Source organism: Perna viridis, chromosome 12 (genome assembly GCF_037379345.1).
Source record: "Perna viridis isolate PV_CMFRI_1.1 ecotype Kerala chromosome 12, ASM3737934v1, whole genome shotgun sequence".
Taxonomy (NCBI): domain Eukaryota; kingdom Metazoa; phylum Mollusca; class Bivalvia; order Mytilida; family Mytilidae; genus Perna; species Perna viridis.
The window spans coordinates 3,594,781-3,617,654 of NC_142456.1; the positions used below are offsets into that span (position 1 = coordinate 3,594,781).

The 22,874-nt window shown below is 34.3% G+C and overlaps 9 non-coding genes and 1 pseudogene across 9 annotated transcripts; all 10 read right to left on the reverse strand.

Moving 5' to 3' along the window:
* Positions 1-440: 440 nt before the first annotated feature.
* Positions 441-495, reverse strand: LOC148600796 (U5 spliceosomal RNA; annotated as a pseudogene).
* Positions 496-10,765: 10,270 nt separating this feature from the next.
* LOC148600797 (U5 spliceosomal RNA) lies at positions 10,766-10,885 on the reverse strand. Its single transcript, XR_015917448.1, has one exon. It is a non-coding gene; the product is annotated as a U5 spliceosomal RNA (small nuclear RNA).
* A 1,333-nt stretch (positions 10,886-12,218) lies between these two features.
* Positions 12,219-12,335, reverse strand: LOC148600798 (U5 spliceosomal RNA). Its single transcript, XR_015917458.1, has one exon. It is a non-coding gene; the product is annotated as a U5 spliceosomal RNA (small nuclear RNA).
* A 1,332-nt stretch (positions 12,336-13,667) lies between these two features.
* LOC148600799 (U5 spliceosomal RNA) lies at positions 13,668-13,785 on the reverse strand. Its single transcript, XR_015917566.1, has one exon. It is a non-coding gene; the product is annotated as a U5 spliceosomal RNA (small nuclear RNA).
* Positions 13,786-15,118: 1,333 nt separating this feature from the next.
* Positions 15,119-15,236, reverse strand: LOC148600800 (U5 spliceosomal RNA). The gene has a single exon (XR_015917400.1). It is a non-coding gene; the product is annotated as a U5 spliceosomal RNA (small nuclear RNA).
* Positions 15,237-16,568: 1,332 nt separating this feature from the next.
* LOC148600801 (U5 spliceosomal RNA) lies at positions 16,569-16,686 on the reverse strand. The gene has a single exon (XR_015917411.1). It is a non-coding gene; the product is annotated as a U5 spliceosomal RNA (small nuclear RNA).
* A 1,332-nt stretch (positions 16,687-18,018) lies between these two features.
* Positions 18,019-18,136, reverse strand: LOC148600802 (U5 spliceosomal RNA). The gene has a single exon (XR_015917422.1). It is a non-coding gene; the product is annotated as a U5 spliceosomal RNA (small nuclear RNA).
* Positions 18,137-19,468: 1,332 nt separating this feature from the next.
* On the reverse strand, positions 19,469-19,586 carry LOC148600803 (U5 spliceosomal RNA). The gene has a single exon (XR_015917434.1). It is a non-coding gene; the product is annotated as a U5 spliceosomal RNA (small nuclear RNA).
* A 1,333-nt stretch (positions 19,587-20,919) lies between these two features.
* Positions 20,920-21,037, reverse strand: LOC148600804 (U5 spliceosomal RNA). Its single transcript, XR_015917445.1, has one exon. It is a non-coding gene; the product is annotated as a U5 spliceosomal RNA (small nuclear RNA).
* A 1,330-nt stretch (positions 21,038-22,367) lies between these two features.
* On the reverse strand, positions 22,368-22,487 carry LOC148600805 (U5 spliceosomal RNA). The gene has a single exon (XR_015917449.1). It is a non-coding gene; the product is annotated as a U5 spliceosomal RNA (small nuclear RNA).
* Between the last annotated feature and the right edge of the window lie 387 nt (positions 22,488-22,874).

Genomic DNA, 22,874 nt, shown 5'->3' on the forward strand with positions numbered 1-22,874 from the left:
TCTCTCGTTTCCTATTAACGACCCTGTAATTGCTCCCGTTTTAATCTCAATTTCTCCATATTTCATTGTCTCATGATAGATGGACACTTTCTTCCCAAAACGAGACATAAAGGCTTTTACTTCTTCTATGTTCATATGGTACGGATACCAATGGATCCTGAACTTAATCGGAAATCTATCAATTCGTTCAATGTTGATACATACATCTTCTTTTCCATCAACTTTACCGCGATCACCAAGCCTGTCCACAATCTCTGGGCTGTCAAAACAAACATACCAATCCGGACAGTCTCCACATTTATAAATGGCTTCAACGGACTCCAGATTGACTAACTCCTTCAATTCAGCCAATACCTTCTCTCTAGTATTTACTTTATAAGGTCCCTCAAACTTCATTCTCAATGTCCTTTGCATCATCCCATTGTCAAACGCCATCACGGCTCTCCACGGATATCTTTAGTAAAAGGCGAAAGATATATTCGTGGGTTTGAAGAGAAACCAGAGTAACACTAATTTTTGTCCTGCGGGGGAACCGAAACAACCTGTACTTCTGTTTCCTGTGATGATTCTTCCTCGGTGTTTCTTGTGACCTCCGCGTAACTCCTTCTTCCACTAGGTGCTTGATCTTCTTTCCTGGGACATGTCGCCCTCCTGTGACCTAACTGGTTACATCGGAGACACATGTTTTGTCTCCCTACCACAGTAATCAGCACCTTCTTCCCAGCAATAATGGCAACATCCGAGATTGACATCTTGTCTTTGTCGTTCCCGATCAAAGTTCCTGAAATGGCTCCCGTCTTAACCTCCACCTGCGTCGGCCCGTATTTCATGGTTTCGTGAAAAACCGCAGCCTGTTTTTCGAATTTCGACATGAAATTACGAACCTCGGCAATATTCATGTGGTAGGGGTACCAGTGAACTCGGAATTTGATAGGGAACCTATCAATCCTTCCCACTTGGATAACCATTCCATCTTTCCCGTCCACCGTGTCCAGGTCACCATATCTACTAATTATGTCCTCAGACTTGAAGGTTATGTACCAGTCAGCTCCCTCGCCGCACTTATAAATAGCCTCCATCTCCGGCAGGTCCACCAGGTCCACCATCTCCTGCATAACCTTCTCCCTCGTAGTTACTCTGCGGACATCCGACCGAAACCTAAGTTTCAATGTCCTTGACATCAATGCATTGTCATACGCCATAACAGCGAAATGTTCCTCTCCACGGATATCTTTTTTTTTTATATTTCAAACTGTTTATTCATAGAATAAATATATATACTAATTGTACAACAAGTTCATAAAATCAAATATCACAGATAAGACATTGTACAATCAATATAATTAAACACAATTAAATGTCAATTTATCATCATCATCATCTATTGTACAAAATAAATCAGTCTGTCTCCAATATTCATTAAATTCAAATCGGGAAAATCTAAAAAAATCAGCAGTAATGCGTACTTTAAGTTCGCTCAAAAACTTCATATAAATTGTTTTATTAGTAACACGCTTCTTTTCAAACTTCTTTAAATTTCGGCTCAACCAAACCGATTTACAAAATAAAGATATCAAAAATAATACAATACTACGTCTCCATTTACTGACTAAATCAACATCAAATCTTAAGACATGGTTGACATTCAACCCAATTTCACCAACAGATAAAGAAAAAATCCAATTACTTGTCAAACTCAATAATAATTTAACAGTAGGGCAATCAAAAAATAAATGCTGCAAAGTCTCAGGTTCCTTAGAACAAAACGTACAAAGATTAGACCGATAAATATTCAAATAATACATCCTGCTATTAACAGGTAACACACCGTGAACAATTCTATACATAACATCACGTGCAAACTTATCAATAAACTTATCAAAAAGGTTTTTAAACACGTGATCAAAATTCAATAATCTATTTTTACTAACAACATTCGGTAAATACTTTTCCTTCTCTAATAATTTAAAATACAAACACTTTACCGGTAAAATAACACGAACATCAATATCATCACAACCTTTAAGGTCATTTAAATCATCAACACAATGTGGTATAGATAAAGAAATAAAATCTGGATTGTATTCACGTAATCGTAAACCAACCCAATACACAGAAAAGTATACATATTTGGCATCTCTCTTACTTATAATATCTTGTAAATGCCTCAAGCGCAATGCTTTCAGCTTTAACTGTATATTAATTATATTTAAACCACCAGACAACTTGTCTAGATTTACAGTCTTTCGAGCAATAGGCTTTCTAGTACTGTTCCACAAAAAGTTAAAAATCAATCTTTGAAATTTCTTAATATAACATTTAGACATATGTAAAACACTGCCTACATACCATAATTTAGAACTAGCTAAAATATTAATAACAATAGATTTCTCTAATAGAGACAATTTTCTATATTTCCAACTATTCAATAAATTTTCCACTTTCAATAAAATTGAGTTCCATACATCATCTTGGCTAACATTCCCAAATTTAACACCAACAATTTTTAAAGTTTCTGCAAAATCAATTCCAAATCTATAATTATCTTTTCTATCTTTCCAAGCACCAAGCCATAAACCCTTGGTTTTCTGCTTGTTTAATCTGGAGCCCGAAGCTCTACCAAAAACCTCAATTAAATATAAAAATCTATGAATACCTTTAACAGTTGTTAGTATACCAGTACTATCATCAGCAAATAAAGAAATTTTAGAAGTATCAGTAGAACCAGGTAAATTCATACCTACAATATCATTATCTTTTCTAACTTTAATAGCAAAAGGTTCTAAGCACAATACATATAAAAGTGGCGACAGACTGCAGCCCTGTTTAACAGAGCGAGTGATCTTCACAGGATCAGAAATAATATTATTAACAATAACACTAGAATATAAATCATGATAAAGAATCTTAATCCATTTAATGAGATTAAATTGTGTACAAACGCAGCGAAGAGGAAGAAGAAAAAGAATTCGTTCAAATAAACATATACTACATTCGCGACTGTCCAACACCAGCTCCACTAACTAGTACTTCGCGAATAAACAATGCGAATAAACTTGGCAGTAAACAAATTCATATTCCTTTAGTCTTACTGCATTCGCGAAATTCAAACGCGCTTTTTTTTAACAACAAATAATATTCTCTATTATCAATAAAGCTTGTTACAGTTTACGTCAGAAGTCCAAGCACCTTCTGACGCTCCCTGTTCATGATCACTAGTTACCCAGGGTAGTAAAAAGTGTCAAAATAAAATATTTCAAGCATAAATTTACTAATACATAAATACATTCAACTTAACATACAATATCACTTCTAATAGTTGTTTGATACATAATTTTTGATGAATATTAATTTTGAATTACTATTAACTGAGTTAATTGTAGTCTTCAATTCTTTAACAAAGATATCAGAAGTATTAACATGTTTGGTTCTATGTTCAGATACATAGTATGCTTTATAAATAGAAAAACCTATTATAGTTAATAAGAGATTTAACCAAAAATATGTTTCATCAAATATTTTATATCCCAAAACAAGATGTTTTAAAGTAATCTCAAAATTCATGTTACATACACGAAGAATTTCTTGTATTTTTGTCCAAAAATTATCTAAGCACGAACAGGATATAAAGTAGTGAAGATAATCTTCGTCTTCATTACAGAAATTGCAATGAATATTTTGAGTTATTTTCCACTTACATAATAGTTTTCTGTTAGGAATTATGAATTGTAGAAGTTTCCATCGAAACATCTTCAATTTGTTTTCTTGTAAATAACCAAAAATAAAATTATAAATGTTTGGCATAAAAAACACGTCTTTTATATCAAAAATTCTTAACCATTTGCTTACTCCAATAGAAGATTCAAATTTTTTAACTATAAATGATTCATACAATATCTTGTTCGAAATATTTTTTACATTTATATCTATATTTTTCCAACAAATTTGAAATCTTTTAAAATGAACCACACTCTTTACAGAATTTTCTGATGATAAAGATTGTTTCCATTCGAAAGGTATGGCTTTTTTCAAAGTTTGAATTTCTGCTATCCAGTTAGATTTGTTTTTCAATTTACTTAAAATGATTTCGTGAGATATGCATCCATTTGCATCTATTATGTCATTTATATAAATTATATTACTTTTAATCCAATTATCAAAAATTACAGGTTTATTTTCAAATTTAATATATTTATTATTCCATAATATTTGTTTTCTTATTTCTGTGAATGTAGTAGGTTTTTCTTGATTGCCCCCACCTGATAAATTCCAACATTTTAATACTTCTTTGTAAAAACCAGGAATATCTTTAAAATATTTATGTTTTATACTATTATCATTATTCGCCATAAAAATTAACCAATTTGTACCAATACCATTAAAATATTTATGAGGAATAACCTTCCAATTTACAATTTCTCCGATAGCTAATCTTTGCACCCACGCGGCTTTCAATGAACAAATATAACTCCTTATGTCTACCATTCGCAATCCCCCTACTTCATATCTACCAATAATTGTGTTTCGTTTTACTTTATCGGGTTTATTATCCCATATAAATTTAAAACATCTACTTTCTATTTCTTTAATGTACACTTCTGGTACGATACAAGTGGACCCTATGTATGTACAAATTGGCAAGACAAGTGTTTTTGTTATCAAAATTTTTCCTAAAATTGTTAGGTTTCTCTTTCCCCATGTATCAAAAAGTCTATTCATCTTATTTATTCTATTTTCCCAATTTAATTTTTCACATTCTTCCCTACAATAGCCAAAATATACCCCCAGAGCTTTTACTGGATTTATAGTCCAACTAATTCCTGCAACTTTATCTTTACAAGATTTTAACTTCCCTACCCATATTCCCTCCGTCTTGTTTCGATTTAATTTTAACCCAGAAAAAGACCCAAAAATTTCAATTTCGTTCATAGCAAATTCTACTTCTTGCTTTGAGCTACATAACAGAGTAGTATCGTCTGCTAACTGAGAAATTTTTATACTATGATTTCTTTGGTCTAATTTGATATTGATACCTTTGATGTCATTATTACTTCGTATTCGTGATGCCATTATTTCTACAGATAATACAAATAAAAGAGCAGATAAAGGACATCCTTGGCGTATTCCCCTTGTGTTTTTAAATATTTCAGAAATCCATCCATTATTAGTGACACAAGTTTGAATACCATTATACAACGTTTTAACCCACGATATAAATGAATCATTAAAACCAAAATGTTTAAGAACAGTTAACATGAAGTTCCATTCTAGGGAATCAAACGCTTTTGAAAAATCAACAAATACAATTGCCCCTTCTATTTTATATAACTCTGTGTAGTCGATAATATCTTGTATTTGCCGCAGGTTGAAACCAATAAAACGATTTTTAACATAACCAGTCTGATCTTCATTAATGATATCAGGTAAAATTTGTTTTAACCTTTGAGCCAGAATATATGACAGAAGTTTCAAATCCACGTTTAAGAGCGAAATTGGGCGATAATTATCCAAAGACAAAGGATCTCCCTTTTTAAATAAAAGTGTTAATACACTTGTACGTTGTGAATATGTGAGGTTTTGGTTTCTATAGCCAGTATTTAAAACCGAAACTATAATATTTTTCAATTTCCCCAAAAATTTTCTGTAAATTTCAACAATTAGTCCGTCTAAACCAGGTGACCTATTAAGCTTCATTTTAAAAATAGCGTTAGTACATTCGTCTTATGTTATTTCTCCGTCACAATTAGATTTGTCAATTTCGCCTATTTTAGGATCAAGATTAGTATTAAATATGTATTGGTCACTAAGTATTTTGTCTGGATAAGAAGATGAATATAAATTTTCATAATAATTTTTAATATTTGTTAGCAACTCCCCCTGATCTGTTAGAATGTTTCCATCCCCGGACGTTAATTTGTTAATTGATTTCTTAATTTGTCTCTGTTTTTCTAAACCAAGAAAATACGAATTATTTTTTTCACCAAGTTCAATCCATTTTTCCCTAGATCTGATTTGTGCCCCTTTTGCCTTTTCATCGTAAATTTTACCAATTTCAATTTCAATTTCAAGATTATTAATTTCCTTATCTGTAATATCTGAATCTACGTCTTGTTCATCCCTTACCTTCAACTTATGTCCCAAATTTTTCTCAAGAAGTTTCAAATTTTCCCTAGTTGTTTTTGCTTTATTTCTGCAATATTCAACAGTTATCTCCCTTACCTCAATTTTGAAAACATCCCATGCCAATTGTATGTCATTAGTATGTTGTTTATCTTTAAAACACTTATCAATTAATAGATTAATCGTATTTACATAAACATCATCATTTAAAACCGATTTATTTATCTTCCAATAACCCCTCCCTTTTTCTGACGCACCGGTCTTAAACTTTAAAAATATGCTCTGATGATCTGTATAATTAATGACAGCTGGCTTAATTTTACAACATTCTACAAACGGGATAAAATCTTTTCCGGTCAATATCATATCTATGCGACTCGCTTGAGACTTATCCTTTCTCCGCCAAGTAAATTGTTGTTTATTTTCATTCAAAAGTCTCCAGATATCAGTTAACTTATTTTCTTTTATTAAAACTTTAAGACTATTAACTGGTTGGTTATTTTGTGTCCCTACTCTAATACTTTTCCTATCAATACTTTTGAAATTATCGTTAAAATCACCCCCCAATATAGGAATTCCAATCCCATGTTCTTTAAGCATACTATTTACTTTTTTAAAAAATGCATTTCTACTAGTTTTACAATTAGGCGCATATAAAGATAATAAAGAGAATATACAATTATCTATTTCAATATTAATCAAAATGATCCTACCTTCCTCATCTGAAAATGTATCAATAATTTTATGATTTAATGATTTTTTAATTACTATTGCAACACCACACCTGTTTGTTGTTGCATTACTGCAATAAACTTTAAATTCGTCGTATTTCAACATTTCTTTTTCAATATTAATATCAAAATGTGTTTCCTGTAAAAAGCAAATCGAACACTTTTGTGATTTAATCCATTCAAAAACTCTATTCCGTTTATTTCTACATTTCAAACCGTTTACATTTAAAGTATTTAGATTTAATACATTTTCAGATCCCATTGTAAATAGTGATAATAATTTTTATATTAAATACATATATATCAATATAACATTTATTAACATTTACACAAACAAAAAACTTTACACAAACGATGACACAGATATAGTTACACAACACACTTAAAACGGGTACAAACATTGGGTAAAGTGTACGTGACCTGATAGCACCTATTGACCTTGTCTGGGTCAAAGCTTTATAATGATAGACACAAAACATGTGGTCAAGAGCGTGTGCTATTTTACCTGGATATTCACTTTTTTTCATCTAAAATAACATTAACATCCGTAAAAAGTGGGAAAATTATTGTTCTGAAGTGACAATGGGTATTAGCCTGAGAAATATAAAAAATGTAAGTTGTGACAATTGCGTATTTTGTGAAAGATAGCTGTAAGATGAAAACTTTGGAACAAAATGTGATGAATTTGGATTGAACAAGTGTTTCCTTACTCAAAACGGGATAAAAATTATCAGTGTGTTCTTTGAAACGCACCGAGACAGCAAACCCTACAAAGACGTGGAGCTCGAGACACAAACGGATAAAATACTGTGAGTATTTCTCGATTTTATAAGTTTCTTCAGTATAAGCTAGCAAATATTTTTTGCAGACATCGTGTAACATATGCAAGTACACGTATAAGATGTTATGAAAACACCGATTGAGACAATTGTTGTAACCACTTATAGATCGAATGAAATATGAAGTGATAAGTAAATTTCCAAAATTTGGTCTTAAATCAGAATTTAAATGGACAGTGTCGTACATACATACTATAAAACGGTATAAACAAAAACCCAAATATAGTTTGTCTAGTGCTAAAAATAGAATTGGTAAAATCCAAAATAAAACGTAAACAAACTTCAGCTGTTTTAATAAACGTTTGTAAACATAAATAGGATATGTGATCTTGACATATTTTATTCTTTCGTTTTTGTTTGTAAACGAATTATTTAACAAGCTATTGTTGGTAAAACTCATTTCACAGTTTTTGTAAATTAAATCAGCTACATAGTTTGACATAATTAATTCTATTTTGGCAACTCTGTTATTACCACTTTCTATTAAATATTTTGATTTTACATTAGAACCTTGTATTGTTTTACATTTTTTCATAGTTTGTAACAACGTAATAAAGTAAGTGCCTGTACGGTACAACTTAATTATAGTGTTACACAACATTAAAGATGTATTGCATACAAAAGAAAAACTAAAACAAGTTTTGATTTTCTTTATATTAGAATCCTTCACACAAATATTAATATCATCTCTATGTGAAATATACATCACAATTAAATTCAATACAACAAACTTTAAGAAAAGAATCATTATCTTTTCACAAAAACACAATTCAATGTTTACTCTTTTGAAGAGCTTGTTTTTACATACCATTTTTATCTTTTTTTAAAGTTTTTTTTTTGGGGGGGTTTAATTAAAATTACACTATTACATAGTAATTAACCTTTATTTGCTTTTTTACCTTTGTCCCTCTCCTCAGGTGTTGGAGGAGTGTGTTGATTTTTGTTTCTACCCTTACCATGTTGATTTCTACTTTCTGGAGTGTTTACAGAAGCGTCGATTGTACCTTGAGATTTAACAAAAGAAACAGACTTTTCATTTTTTTTGGAAGTGTTTTGATTTCTCCCAGTTCTTGGTTTTTCTTGTTGATAGGGTGTCTTGTCAGATTGCCCAAAGGCCTGTCCATTTGACTGTTGACCCCCTTTTTCTTTCTGCTGTTGTTTCATTGTCTGTTGTTGTTTTATTGTTCTTTTTTGTTGTTCACATTGTTCTTGTTGTATCTCAGGCTCATCAGCTTTTGTACTATCATTATGATCATTTTCATTTTCACTTAATTCAACATCATCATCATCATCATCTTTACCTTCATTGTCACTAAACATTTCTGGTGTTAATGCTTCTGGACAATCCATTTGTCTGTGCCCTGATTCATTACACCTTTTACATTTCCAATCATTTGGACATTCTACAATCATATGCCCAGTTTCAAAGCATTTATTGCATGTTTTAACATTTGACTCATTTGAATTACTGTCTGTAGACTGGCCACTGTGTAAGACTATAGCACTGTATCTCCCCATTTTCATGAATTTAGGTAGAGGTTCTATAAAGGTTTTACACAATAGGATCCTGTCTCCATTTTCACAGTTAGTGAGTCTCCCATCAACTCTGATATGTGCTCTTGTTATGAAATCCACTTTTACCCCTTTAAGTTCTATTGTTCTTTTAATAATGCCATCATCAGCACTAAGAGGGACCCCTTTCACTATAACTTTCATTATGGCCAGGTTTGCAGTCAAAGGGTTGTTTGGATTGTGTGTGTGAATGTTTATTTGCTTGCCCCTCAGCGCAATGCCCTTTGTTAACAAAGACAAACGACCTTCCTGGTTGTCCATATATATACGCCACATACGACGAATACGTTGGATACCTTTGATTGTACATGGGTCTACTACTTCGCCGATAGCCTTGTATATTTCAACATGTGTGACAAAAGATTCTTTTTTGGGAATTACAGAACCAAATATATCACTGTCTTTTACGAAAATTGGTTTCACAGAATTAGGGCCGTCATCAACTTTTTTATCACCACTAGCGTTAGTGTCTGTTCTCGCAACATCAGAATAGGACGCCTCCATGTTTGTTATTGTTGTTTCGTTCAACGAAAAAAGTTATTTTACAATCAAAATACTGCCTTCTAATGTATCAAAATGCATTTACGTGTAAACGTTAATGTCTTAGGAACTTCCAGAACAAATCTGGATAAACAACGTTCAATTGAATTTGTAATAAATCAAGTTTTGTCGGAGCTATCCTCAATACACCTTAGCAGATCAAGGACTGTAACTCTCCTTTTCTCAAACGCGCTTTTTACTCACACAGGCCGAAAACAAAATACATTGAAATAAGATTAAAGTAAAGTTTTGATATTATTTTTTTCTCTTAAAGTTGCATTTAAGTAGGAGATGAGGAAAAAGAAACGCACATATTACATTGAAATCAAAATAATTAAAACTTGTCATTAAAACATAACAATATTGTTTGGATAGCTAGCGCCACGCGGGCTTGGGACTTGTTTAGCATGCACGACTCCAATCATGACATGCAGTTGTGAAAACAAGCGGATGCTCAACTCAAGATGACACGGGAACGGCGATATGTATAGTATGCATTCGGATAATTAGCCAGACAGTGATCAGAGAAGACGACACAGGACATGGGACTAAAGTCGGAAATCTTTCCTGGTACTTGCTATGTGCTGGTGTTTAAATATCAATTAGCACTAGCCTGTGCTAGGAGAGAAGAACCTGACGGACAACTACATCGAATATCCGTCGCTTTTCCAGGGACCTGTTAAGTGCTAATGATTTCTAACGATTAGCACTAGCCTGTGCTTGGAAAGGAATCGGAGAGAACCAGTTACGCAGCTCAAAGGCAACAGTCGTCATGTAAGTTAAGTCAATGAATACAATGTACGATACAGGTACACATTGAACACCACATTGCAGCTTTATATTTTACCACCGCACCCACTTTGAAAAAAATATATTCACGATTAGCATTGCACTTCGTTTACTTGCACTGATGGTTTACCTGAAAGTAAAATTTAAGAGGAACAAACTTTATATTAATGTTATGATTCACACAGAAGTGGGCACAGAGAAATTGTCTATAGACTCATTAATTGTTCCTCTCCACGGATATCTTTAGTAAAAGGCGAAAGATATATTCGTGGGTTTGAAGAGAAACCAGAGTAACACTAATTTTGGAAAATAAATGACCCCTATCTCGGAAAAATGTAGTTACTCAATGGTACATTTGCGGCAACAAATTTGCAAAGTTTTCACTACTTACTCAGATCAAAACAAAAATTTTTGCTTAAATTCTTTGAAACGTAATTCTCCTGAAATTTATCATGGGAAATAAAGAAAAAAGTTTCAAAATTCATATAACAAACCCAAAATTGGTACTTGACATAGAAACATGTACAACGTTCAGTAGACGTTTGATCACAAAACGACGTACTGCGATTCATTACACGAATTTCAGTTCAATTCCAATGCAAATTAAAAATTTTGTCACTATCACTTTTAAAACATGTCTTTCACGACAAAAACAAGAACAAAATCTACTGTGTACAAACGCAGCGAAGAGGAAGAAGAAAAAGAATTCGTTCAAATAAACATATACTACATTCGCGACTGTCCAACACCAGCTCCACTAACTAGTACTTCGCGAATAAACAATGCGAATAAACTTGGCAGTAAACAAATTCATATTCCTTTAGTCTTACTGCATTCGCGAAATTCAAACGCGCTTTTTACTCACACAGGCCGAAAACAAAATACATTGAAATAAGATTAAAGTAAAGTTTTGATATTATTTTTTTTCTCTTAAAGTTGCATTTAAGTAGGAGATGAGGAAAAAGAAACGTACATGTCACATTGAAATCAAAATAATTAAAACTTGTCATTAAAACATAACAATATTGTTTGGATAGCTAGCGCCACGCGGGCTTGGGACTTGTTTAGCATGCACGACTCCAATCATGACATGCAGTTGTGAAAACAAGCGGATGCTCAACTCAAGATGACACGGGAACGGCGATATGTATAGTATGCATTCGGATAATTAGCCAGACAGTGATCAGAGAAGACGACACAGGACATGGGACTAAAGTCGGAAATCTTTCCTGGTACTTGCTATGTGCTGGTGTTTAAATATCAATTAGCACTAGCCTGTGCTAGGAGAGAAGAACCTGACGGACAACTACATCGAATATCCGTCGCTTTTCCAGGGACCTCTTAAGTGCTAATGATTTCTAACGATTAGCACTAGCCTGTGCTTGGAAAGGAATCGGAGAGAACCAGTTACGCAGCTCAAAGGCAACAGTCGTCATGTAAGTTAAGTCAATGAATACAATGTACGATACAGGTACACATTGAACACCACATTGCAGCTTTATATTTTACCACCGCACCCACTTTGAAAAAAATATATTCACGATTAGCATTGCACTTCGTTTACTTGCACTGATGGTTTACCTGAAAGTAAAATTTAAGAGGAACAAACTTTATATTAATGTTATGATTCCCACAGAAGTGGGCACAGAGAAATTGTCTATAGACTCATTAATTGTTCCTCTCCACGAGATCTTTAGTAAAAGGCGAAAGATATATTCGTGGGTTTGAAGAGAAACCAGAGTAACACTAATTTTGGAAAATAAATGACCCCTATCTCGGAAAAATGTAGTTACTCAATGGTACATTTGCGGCAACAAATTTGCAAAGTTTTCACTTCTTACTCAGATCAAAACAAAAATTTTTGCTTAAATTCTTTGAAACGTAATTCTCCTGAAATTTATCATGGGAAATAAAGAAAAAAGTTTCAAAATTCATATAACAAACCCAAAATTGGTACTTGACATAGAAACATGTACAACGTTCAGTAGACGTTTGATCACAAAACGACGTACTGCGATTCATTACACGAATTTCAGTTCAATTCCAATGCAAATTAAAAATTTTGTCACTATCACTTTTAAAACATGTCTTTTACGACAAAAACAAGAACAAAATCTACTGTGTACAAACGCAGCGAAGAGGAAGAAGAAAAAGAATTCGTTCAAATAAACATATACTACATTCGCGACTGTCCAACACCAGCTCCACTAACTAGTACTTCGCGAATAAACAATGCGAATAAACTTTGCAGTAAACAAATTCATATTCCTTTAGTCTTACTGCATTCGCGAAATTCAAACGCGCTTTTTACTCACACAGGCCGAAAACAAAATACATTGAAATAAGATTAAAGTAAAGTTTTGATATTATTTTTTTCCCTTAAAGTTGCATTTAAGTAGGAGATGAGGAAAAAGAAACGCACATATTACATTGAAATCAAAATAATTAAAACTTGTCATTAAAACATAACAATATTGTTTGGATAGCTAGCGCCACGCGGGCTTGGGACTTGTTTAGCATGCACGACTCCAATCATGACATGCAGTTGTGAAAACAAGCGGATGCTCAACTCAAGATGACACGGGAACGGCGATATGTATAGTATGCATTCGGATAATTAGCCAGACAGTGATCAGAGAAGACGACACAGGACATGGGACTAAAGTCGGAAATCTTTCCTGGTACTTGCTATGTGCTGGTGTTTAAATATCAATTAGCACTAGCCTGTGCTAGGAGAGAAGAACCTGACGGACAACTACATCGAATATCCGTCGCTTTTCCAGGGACCTCTTAAGTGCTAATGATTTCTAACGATTAGCACTAGCCTGTGCTTGGAGAGGAATCGGAGAGAACCAGTTACGCAGCTCAAAGGCAACAGTCGTCATGTAAGTTAAGTCAATGAATACAATGTACGATACAGGTACACATTGAACACCACATTGCAGCTTTATATTTTACCACCGCACCCACTTTGAAAAAAATATATTCACGATTAGCATTGCACTTCGTTTACTTGCACTGATGGTTTACCTGAAAGTAAAATTTAAGAGGAACAAACTTTATATTAATGTTATGATTCCCACAGAAGTGGGCACAGAGAAATTGTCTATAGACTCATTAATTGTTCCTCTCCACGGATATCTTTAGTAAAAGGCGAAAGATATATTCGTGGGTTTGAAGAGAAACCAGAGTAACACTAATTTTGGAAAATAAATGACCCCTATCTCGGAAAAATGTAGTTACTCAATGGTACATTTGCGGCAACAAATTTGCAAAGTTTTCACTACTTACTCAGATCAAAACAAAAATTTTTGCTTAAATTCTTTGAAACGTAATTCTCCTGAAATTTATCATGGGAAATAAAGAAAAAAGTTTCAAAATTCATATAACAAACCCAAAATTGGTACTTGACATAGAAACATGTACAACGTTCAGTAGACGTTTGATCACAAAACGACGTACTGCGATTCATTACACGAATTTCAGTTCAATTCCAATGCAAATTAAAAATTTTGTCACTATCACTTTTAAAACATGTCTTTCACGACAAAAACAAGAACAAAATCTACTGTGTACAAACGCAGCGAAGAGGAAGAAGAAAAAGAATTCGTTCAAATAAACATATACTACATTCGCGACTGTCCAACACCAGCTCCACTAACTAGTACTTCGCGAATAAACAATGCGAATAAACTTGGCAGTAAACAAATTCATATTCCTTTAGTCTTACTGCATTCGCGAAATTCAAACGCGCTTTTTACTCACACAGGCCGAAAACAAAATACATTGAAATAAGATTAAAGTAAAGTTTTGATATTATTTTTTTTCTCTTAAAGTTGCATTTAAGTAGGAGATGAGGAAAAAGAAACGTACATGTCACATTGAAATCAAAATAATTAAAACTTGTCATTAAAACATAACAATATTGTTTGGATAGCTAGCGCCACGCGGGCTTGGGACTTGTTTAGCATGCACGACTCCAATCATGACATGCAGTTGTGAAAACAAGCGGATGCTCAACTCAAGATGACACGGGAACGGCGATATGTATAGTATGCATTCGGATAGTTAGCCAGACAGTGATCAGAGAAGACGACACAGGACATGGGACTAAAGTCGGAAATCTTTCCTGGTACTTGCTATGTGCTGGTGTTTAAATATCAATTAGCACTAGCCTGTGCTAGGAGAGAAGAACCTGACGGACAACTACATCGAATATCCGTCGCTTTTCCAGGGACCTCTTAAGTGCTAATGATTTCTAACGATTAGCACTAGCCTGTGCTAGGAGAGGAATCGGAGAGAACCAGTTACGCAGCTCAAAGGCAACAGTCGTCATGTAAGTTAAGTCAATGAATACAATGTACGATACAGGTACACATTGAACACCACATTGCAGCTTTATATTTTACCACCGCACCCACTTTGAAAAAAATATATTCACGATTAGCATTGCACTTCGTTTACTTGCACTGATGGTTTACCTGAAAGTAAAATTTAAGAGGAACAAACTTTATATTAATGTTATGATTCCCACAGAAGTGGGCACAGAGAAATTGTCTATAGACTCATTAATTGTTCCTCTCCACGGATATCTTTAGTAAAAGGCGAAAGATATATTCGTGGGTTTGAAGAGAAACCAGAGTAACACTAATTTTGGAAAATAAATGACCCCTATCTCGGAAAAATGTAGTTACTCAATGGTACATTTGCGGCAACAAATTTGCAAAGTTTTCACTACTTACTCAGATCAAAACAAAAATTTTTGCTTAAATTCTTTGAAACGTAATTCTCCTGAAATTTATCATGGGAAATAAAGAAAAAAGTTTCAAAATTCACATAACAAACCCAAAATTGGTACTTGACATAGAAACATGTACAACGTTCAGTAGACGTTTGATCACAAAACGACGTACTGCGATTCATTACACGAATTTCAGTTCAATTCCAATGCAAATTAAAAATTTTGTCACTATCACTTTTAAAACATGTCTTTCACGACAAAAACAAGAACAAAATCTACTGTGTACAAACGCAGCGAAGAGGAAGAAGAAAAAGAATTCGTTCAAATAAACATATACTACATTCGCGACTGTCCAACACCAGCTCCACTAACTAGTACTTCGCGAATAAACAATGCGAATAAACTTGGCAGTAAACAAATTCATATTCCTTTAGTCTTACTGCATTCGCGAAATTCAAACGCGCTTTTTACTCACACAGGCCGAAAACAAAATACATTGAAATAAGATTAAAGTAAAGTTTTGATATTATTTTTTTCTCTTAAAGTTGCATTTAAGTAGGAGATGAGGAAAAAGAAACGCACATATTACATTGAAATCAAAATAATTAAAACTTGTCATTAAAACATAACAATATTGTTTGGATAGCTAGCGCCACGCGGGCTTGGGACTTGTTTAGCATGCACGACTCCAATCATGACATGCAGTTGTGAAAACAAGCGGATGCTCAACTCAAGATGACACGGGAACGGCGATATGTATAGTATGCATTCGGATAGTTAGCCAGACAGTGATCAGAGAAGACGACACAGGACATGGGACTAAAGTCGGAAATCTTTCCTGGTACTTGCTATGTGCTGGTGTTTAAATATCAATTAGCACTAGCCTGTGCTAGGAGAGAAGAACCTGACGGACAACTACATCGAATATCCGTCGCTTTTCCAGGGACCTCTTAAGTGCTAATGATTTCTAACGATTAGCACTAGCCTGTGCTTGGAGAGGAATCGGAGAGAACCAGTTACGCAGCTCAAAGGCAACAGTCGTCATGTAAGTTAAGTCAATGAATACAATGTACGATACAGGTACACATTGAACACCACATTGCAGCTTTATATTTTACCACCGCACCCACTTTGAAAAAAATATATTCACGATTAGCATTGCACTTCGTTTACTTGCACTGATGGTTTACCTGAAAGTAAAATTTAAGAGGAACAAACTTTATATTAATGTTATGATTCCCACAGAAGTGGGCACAGAGAAATTGTCTATAGACTCATTAATTGTTCCTCTCCACGGATATCTTTAGTAAAAGGCGAAAGATATATTCGTGGGTTTGAAGAGAAACCAGAGTAACACTAATTTTGGAAAATAAATGACCCCTATCTCGGAAAAATGTAGTTACTCAATGGTACATTTGCGGCAACAAATTTGCAAAGTTTTCACTACTTACTCAGATCAAAACAAAAATTTTTGCTTAAATTCTTTGAAACGTAATTCTCCTGAAATTTATCATGGGAAATAAAGAAAAAAGTTTCAAAATTCACATAACAAACCCAAAATTGGTACTTGACATAGAAACATGTACAACGTTCAGTAGACGTTTGATCACAAAACGACGTACTGCGATTCATTACACGAATTTCAGTTCAATTCCAATGCAAATTAAAAATTTTGTCACTATCACTTTTAAAACATGTCTTTCACGACAAAAACAAGAACAAAATCTACTGTGTACAAACGCAGCGAAGAGGAAGAAGAAAAAGAATTCGTTCAAATAAACATATACTACATTCGCGACTGTCCAACACCAGCTCCACTAACTAGTACTTCGCGAATAAACAATGCGAATAAACTTGGCAGTAAACAAATTCATATTCCTTTAGTCTTACTGCATTCGCGAAATTCAAACGCGCTTTTTACTCACACAGGCCGAAAACAAAATACATTGAAATAAGATTAAAGTAAAGTTTTGATATTATTTTTTTCTCTTAAAGTTGCATTTAAGTAGGAGATGAGGAAAAAGAAACGCACATATTACATTGAAATCAAAATAATTAAAACTTGTCATTAAAACATAACAATATTGTTTGGATAGCTAGCGCCACGCGGGCTTGGGACTTGTTTAGCATGCACGACTCCAATCATGACATGCAGTTGTGAAAACAAGCGGATGCTCAACTCAAGATGACACGGGAACGGCGATATGTATAGTATGCATTCGGATAATTAGCCAGACAGTGATCAGAGAAGACGACACAGGACATGGGACTAAAGTCGGAAATCTTTCCTGGTACTTGCTATGTGCTGGTGTTTAAATATCAATTAGCACTAGCCTGTGCTAGGAGAGAAGAACCTGACGGACAACTACATCGAATATCCGTCGCTTTTCCAGGGACCTGTTAAGTGCTAATGATTTCTAACGATTAGCACTAGCCTGTGCTTGGAGAGGAATCGGAGAGAACCAGTTACGCAGCTCAAAGGCAACAGTCGTCATGTAAGTTAAGTCAATGAATACAATGTACGATACAGGTACACATTGAACACCACATTGCAGCTTTATATTTTACCACCGCACCCACTTTGAAAAAAATATATTCACGATTAGCATTGCACTTCGTTTACTTGCACTGATGGTTTACCTGAAAGTAAAATTTAAGAGGAACAAACTTTATATTAATGTTATGATTCCCACAGAAGTGGGCACAGAGAAATTGTCTATAGACTCATTAATTGTTCCTCTCCACGGATATCTTTAGTAAAAGGCGAAAGATATATTCGTGGGTTTGAAGAGAAACCAGAGTAACACTAATTTTGGAAAATAAATGACCCCTATCTCGGAAAAATGTAGTTACTCAATGGTACATTTGCGGCAACAAATTTGCAAAGTTTTCACTACTTACTCAGATCAAAACAAAAATTTTTGCTTAAATTCTTTGAAACGTAATTCTCCTGAAATTTATCATGGGAAATAAAGAAAAAAGTTTCAAAATTCATATAACAAACCCAAAATTGGTACTTGACATAGAAACATGTACAACGTTCAGTAGACGTTTGATCACAAAACGACGTACTGCGATTCATTACACGAATTTCAGTTCAATTCCAATGCAAATTAAAAATTTTGTCACTATCACTTTTAAAACATGTCTTTCACGACAAAAACAAGAACAAAATCTACTGTGTACAAACGCAGCGAAGAGGAAGAAGAAAAAGAATTCGTTCAAATAAACATATACTACATTCGCGACTGTCCAACACCAGCTCCACTAACTAGTACTTCGCGAATAAACAATGCGAATAAACTTGGCAGTAAACAAATTCATATTCCTTTAGTCTTACTGCATTCGCGAAATTCAAACGCGCTTTTTACTCACACAGGCCGAAAACAAAATACATTGAAATAAGATTAAAGTAAAGTTTTGATATTATTTTTTTCTCTTAAAGTTGCATTTAAGTAGGAGATGAGGAAAAAGAAACGCACATATTACATTGAAATCAAAATAATTAAAACTTGTCATTAAAACATAACAATATTGTTTGGATAGCTAGCGCCACGCGGGCTTGGGACTTGTTTAGCATGCACGACTCCAATCATGACATGCAGTTGTGAAAACAAGCGGATGCTCAACTCAAGATGACACGGGAACGGCGATATGTATAGTATGCATTCGGATAGTTAGCCAGACAGTGATCAGAGAAGACGACACAGGACATGGGACTAAAGTCGGAAATCTTTCCTGGTACTTGCTATGTGCTGGTGTTTAAATATCAATTAGCACTAGCCTGTGCTAGGAGAGAAGAACCTGACGGACAACTACATCGAATATCCGTCGCTTTTCCAGGGACCTCTTAAGTGCTAATGATTTCTAACGATTAGCACTAGCCTGTGCTAGGAGAGGAATCGGAGAGAACCAGTTACGCAGCTCAAAGGCAACAGTCGTCATGTAAGTTAAGTCAATGAATACAATGTACGATACAGGTACACATTGAACACCACATTGCAGCTTTATATTTTACCACCGCACCCACTTTGAAAAAAATATATTCGCGATTTGCATTGCACTTCGTTTACTTGCACTGATGGTTTACCTGAAAGTAAAATTTAAGAGGAACAAACTTTATATTATTGTTATGATTCCCACAGAAGTGGGCACAGAGAAATTGTCTATAGACTCATTAATTGTTCCTCTCCACGGATATCTTTAGTAAAAGGCGAAAGATATATTCGTGGGTTTGAAGAGAAACCAGAGTAACACTAATTTTGGAAAATAAATGACCCCTATCTCGGAAAAATGTAGTTACTCAATGGTACATTTGCGGCAACAAATTTGCAAAGTTTTCACTACTTACTCAGATCAAAACAAAAATTTTTGCTTAAATTCTTTGAAACGTAATTCTCCTGAAATTTATCATGGGAAATAAAGAAAAAAGTTTCAAAATTCATATAACAAACCCAAAATTGGTACTTGACATAGAAACATGTACACCGTTCAGTAGACGTTTGATCACAAAACGACGTACTGCGATTCATTACACGAATTTCAGTTCAATTCCAATGCAAATTAAAAATTTTGTCACTATCACTTTTAAAACATGTCTTTCACGACAAAAACAAGAACAAAATCTACTGTGTACAAACGCAGCGAAGAGGAAGAAGAAAAAGAATTCGTTCAAATAAACATATACTACATTCGCGACTGTCCAACACCAGCTCCACTAACTAGTACTTCGCGAATAAACAATGCGAATAAACTTGGCAGTAAACAAATTCATATTCCTTTAGTCTTACTGCATTCGCGAAATTCAAACGCGCTTTTTACTCACACAGGCCGAAAACAAAATACATTGAAATAAGATTAAAGTAAAGTTTTGATATTATTTTTTTTCTCTTAAAGTTGCATTTAAGTAGGAGATGAGGAAAAAGAAACGTACATGTCACATTGAAATCAAAATAATTAAAACTTGTCATTAAAACATAACAATATTGTTTGGATAGCTAGCGCCACGCGGGCTTGGGACTTGTTTAGCATACACGACTCCAATCATGACATGCAGTTGTGAAAACAAGCGGATGCTCAACTCAAGATGACACGGGAACGGCGATATGTATAGTATGCATTCGGATAATTAGCCAGACAGTGATCAGAGAAGACGACACAGGACATGGGACTAAAGTCGGAAATCTTTCCTGGTACTTGCTATGTGCTGGTGTTTAAATATCAATTAGCACTAGCCTGTGCTAGGAGAGAAGAACCTGACGGACAACTACATCGAATATCCGTCGCTTTTCCAGGGACCTGTTAAGTGCTAATGATTTCTAACGATTAGCACTAGCCTGTGCTTGGAGAGGAATCGGAGAGAACCAGTTACGCAGCTCAAAGGCAACAGTCGTCATGTAAGTTAAGTCAATGAATACAATGTACGATACAGGTACACATTGAACACCACATTGCAGCTTTATATTTTACCACCGCACCCACTTTGAAAAAAATATATTCACGATTAGCATTGCACTTCGTTTACTTGCACTGATGGTTTACCTGAAAGTAAAATTTAAGGGGAACAAACTTTATATTAATGTTATGATTCCCACAGAAGTGGGCACAGAGAAATTGTCTATAGACTCATTAATTGTTCCTCTCCACGGATATCTTTAGTAAAAGGCGAAAGATATATTCGTGGGTTTGAAGAGAAACCAGAGTAACACTAATTTTGGAAAATAAATGACCCCTATCTCGGAAAAATGTAGTTACTCAATGGTACATTTGCGGCAACAAATTTGCAAAGTTTTCACTTCTTACTCAGATCAAAACAAAAATTTTTGCTTAAATTCTTTGAAACGTAATTCTCCTGAAATTTATCATGGGAAATAAAGAAAAAAGTTTCAAAATTCATATAACAAACCCAAAATTGGTACTTGACATAGAAACATGTACAACGTTCAGTAGACGTTTGATCACAAAACGACGTACTGCGATTCATTACACGAATTTCAGTTCAATTCCAATGCAAATTAAAAATTTTGTCACTATCACTTTTAAAACATGTCTTTCACGACAAAAACAAGAACAAAATCTACTGTGTACAAACGCAGCGAAGAGGAAGAAGAAAAAGAATTCGTTCAAATAAACATATACTACATTCGCGACTGTCCAACACCAGCTCCACTAACTAGTACTTCGCGAATAAACAATGCGAATAAACTTGGCAGTAAACAAATTCATATTCCTTTAGTCTTACTGCATTCGCGAAATTCAAACGCGCTTTTTACTCACACAGGCCGAAAACAAAATACATTGAAATAAGATTAAAGTAAAGTTTTGATATTATTTTTTTCTCTTAAAGTTGCATTTAAGTAGGAGATGAGGAAAAAGAAACGCACATATTACATTGAAATCAAAATAATTAAAACTTGTCATTAAAACATAACAATATTGTTTGGATAGCTAGCGCCACGCGGGCTTGGGACTTGTTTAGCATGCACGACTCCAATCATGACATGCAGTTGTGAAAACAAGCGGATGCTCAACTCAAGATGACACGGGAACGGCGATATGTATAGTATGCATTCGGATAGTTAGCCAGACAGTGATCAGAGAAGACGACACAGGACATGGGACTAAAGTCGGAAATCTTTCCTGGTACTTGCTATGTGCTGGTGTTTAAATATCAATTAGCACTAGCCTGTGCTAGGAGAGAAGAACCTGACGGACAACTACATCGAATATCCGTCGCTTTTCCAGGGACCTCTTAAGTGCTAATGATTTCTAACGATTAGCACTAGCCTGTGCTAGGAGAGGAATCGGAGAGAACCAGTTACGCAGCTCAAAGGCAACAGTCGTCATGTAAGTTAAGTCAATGAATACAATGTACGATACAGGTACACATTGAACACCACATTGCAGCTTTATATTTTACCACCGCACCCACTTTGAAAAAAATATATTCACGATTAGCATTGCACTTCGTTTACTTGCACTGATGGTTTACCTGAAAGTAAAATTTAAGAGGAACAAACTTTATATTAATGTTATGATTCACACAGAAGTGGGCACAGAGAAATTGTCTATAGACTCATTAATTGTTCCTCTCCACGGATATCTTTAGTAAAAGGCGAAAGATATATTCGTGGGTTTGAAGAGAAACCAGAGTAACACTAATTTTGGAAAATAAATGACCCCTATCTCGGAAAAATGTAGTTACTCAATGGTACATTTGCGGCAACAAATTTGCAAAGTTTTCACTACTTACTCAGATCAAAACAAAAATTTTTGCTTAAATTCTTTGAAACGTAATTCTCCTGAAATTTATCATGGGAAATAAAGAAAAAAGTTTCAAAATTCATATAACAAACCCAAAATTGGTACTTGACATAGAAACATGTACAACGTTCAGTAGACGTTTGATCACAAAACGACGTACTGCGATTCATTACACGAATTTCAGTTCAATTCCAATGCAAATTAAAAATTTTGTCACTATCACTTTTAAAACATGTCTTTCACGACAAAAACAAGAACAAAATCTACTGTGTACAAACG